This window comes from Physeter macrocephalus, chromosome 21 (genome assembly GCF_002837175.3).
Source record: "Physeter macrocephalus isolate SW-GA chromosome 21, ASM283717v5, whole genome shotgun sequence".
Taxonomy (NCBI): domain Eukaryota; kingdom Metazoa; phylum Chordata; class Mammalia; order Artiodactyla; family Physeteridae; genus Physeter; species Physeter macrocephalus.
In genome coordinates this window covers 82994159-82996957 of record NC_041234.1, presented here as the reverse complement: position 1 = coordinate 82996957, position 2799 = coordinate 82994159, and positions in this window count along the sequence as shown.

The window sequence follows — 2799 nt, the reverse complement described above, 5'->3', positions numbered from 1 at the left end:
GTCTTGTTCAGCTCATTTATAATTTTGGCTTCCTACAAATAAGAGCTTTTAAAATGGTCAGAGCAGTCCCAAGTTGGAATGGGCTGCCTTGGGGAGCAATGAGTACTAGGCACCGAGGAGTTCAAGCCAACATTGGAGAACCCCTTGCCTGGTAGTCGCGCAATGTAGACACCCCTTTTAACCAGTGTGGGGTTATGAATCAAGTATAAATTTTGAAGTCAAAAGACCTCAGTTCAAATCTCAGCTTTACCACTTATTAGCAATGTGACCCTAGGCAAAGCACTTAACCACACTGATTTCAGTTTCCTCATCTGTAAACCGGAGATAAAAACACGTACCTTGAAGCAAATGCTGTGACAATGTCATAGGTGAAAACACCTCGCAGAGTGCTTAACACACTGTAGGTATTCAATAAACAGCAGGTACCAGACAAATTATTCCAATTCTGTGATTCAGTGACCCAGAATAAGACATATAAGTACATATCAAATCTGCTGATGACACAGAGCTAGGAGGGACTTGATCTGGGCAGTCTTGGATGATTGAACCCAAACTGACAAGGTGATGGATAATACTTAGGGATAAATGTGAAGTATTACTTTTAGATTCAACACAGGGCAAAAGGACAGAGTGAGGGAGATCTGGAAAGAGCACAAGCTTAAGAGTCCTGTTTTATAATTTTATAATCCCATAGTTCATTCATTTCTTCACTCATTTCTTCATTTATTCAATAAACACTCATGGAACACTGTGCTAGATTCTAGGGAAATAAGAAATGAGATGCAGCCCCTACCCTGAAGGAGCTCACAACCTGGGGAGACAGGCAACTTACAAGATAAATTCCAACACAATGTGATTATTCTACTTATAGGAGCACATACTAGGCCCAGAGGTAGCCCAGAGAAGGGACAGAAAACTACAGAGGAGGAATATGAGGCGGGGACAACTTTCTAGGGGGACATGATCCCTGAGTCTTTTAAAAAATGATCACATTGTATTTATTATTTGAATAACCGATTCAGATTCGTGGTACAAAATATAAAATGTACAAAAAGATGGGCAAAGCAAGTCTGCCTTCCAACACTGTGCCCCAGCCACCCCGTTCTCTGCAGAGGCAAATCACTGTCACTGGTTTCTTGTGTATCTATCCAGACACACACCAAGTCCAGTTCTGAAAGGTGAATAAGGGTTTGGCTGGAAAACAAGGGGTCATTCTAAGCAGAAAGAACAGTGTATACAAAGGCATGGGGGCATGGTGGGGTGTTCAGTTTGATACCATTTGGGCAAGAAGATAAGGAAAGGATTATAGAAGATAAGACTAGAAGGGTAGCCAGGGCCAGGTTGTGAAAGACCTTGTAAGGCATGTGGAACAGTTTGGACTCTACCAGTAAGCAGTGGAGAGCCATGTTAGGGCTTGAAGCAGAGGAGTGATGTGATCTGATATGCATTACAGAAAACTCATTCTAGTACCAATATGGAGAAAAGATTAAAGGGGAGTAGGCCAAGAGTCAGGGAGACCATTTGGGAAGCTATTTTAGTAGTTAAAAGAAAAAGAGATGATGGGGACTCTGGACAAATACAATGTAGCAATATAAAGAAAAGACATACCAGATAGACACTTAGAAGATAGACTTAACAGGTCTTGGTAACTAGTTGAACGAAGAGTCTAGGATGACTCCCAACATTCAGACCTGGACTACTGTGGATAAAGTTCTGAGTCACCAAAATGGTAGTTATGGGGTAGGTAGAGCAGGAGGAACAGATTTGAAAAGGAAGATGAATTTGTGACACACAGTTTGGTGTTGAGGTACCTGTGGGACATATGTCCCACATGTTTAGTTGCAATTGAGTATTCAGGCTTGAAGCTTACAAGGGAGGTCTTGGGGCTATTGATATAGATTAGGGAGTCAACAGCACAGTCGATAAAACCATGGGGATGGATGAGATGATCTAAGGGAAAGGTGTAGAATGAGAAACATCCTGGGAAACACCAGCACTTAACGGGTGGCAGAAGAAGAGTCCACAGTGAAGCATATAAAGGAGCAACTAGAGAGGAATGAGGAGAATCAGGAGAGGGGCAGCATCACCAAAGCCAAGGAGTAGGCACTTTCAAGAGAGGCATGAGGACAGAAGTGGAGCGAGAATGAGATGTTAAACGCAGCAGAAAGACGTCCAGTGAAACAAAGACTTAAAACTGTTCGTCGGATTTGGCAATCAGGATGTCATTGGTTTCCTTAACAAGAGCAGTTAACAGTGGTGTTCTGGGGTCAGAAAAGCCAAGGCTTGGGGGTGGAGGGAGGCGGGGCTGGCTTTTGAATGGGAGGTGAGGAAATGGAGACAATAAGTGTAGACTACTCTTTTGAAAAGCTTCTATGATAGTGGGAGGAAAGAAATAGGGTGAGCACCAGTTAGGGACACAGTGGAAGGAGAGTTCTGCTTGTTTCTCTTTGCTTAAAAGTGAAGTATAGTTGATTCACAATGTTGTGTTACCGTCTGGTATACAGCAAAGTGATTCTGTGATACTGTGCTATACAGTAGGACCTTGCTGTTTATCTATTTTATATATAGTAGTTTGTATCTGTTAATCCCAAACTCTTAGTTTATCCCTCCCCCGCCTCCCTTTCCCCTTTGGTAACCATAAGTTTGTTTTCTACGTCTGTGAGTCTATTTCTGCTTTGTAAATAAGTTCATTGGTATCTTTTTTTGTTTGTTTTTGCGGTAGGCGGGCCTCTGACGGTTGTGGCCTCTCCCGTTGCGGAGCACAGGCTCCGGACGCGCAGGCCCAGCGGCCATGGCTCA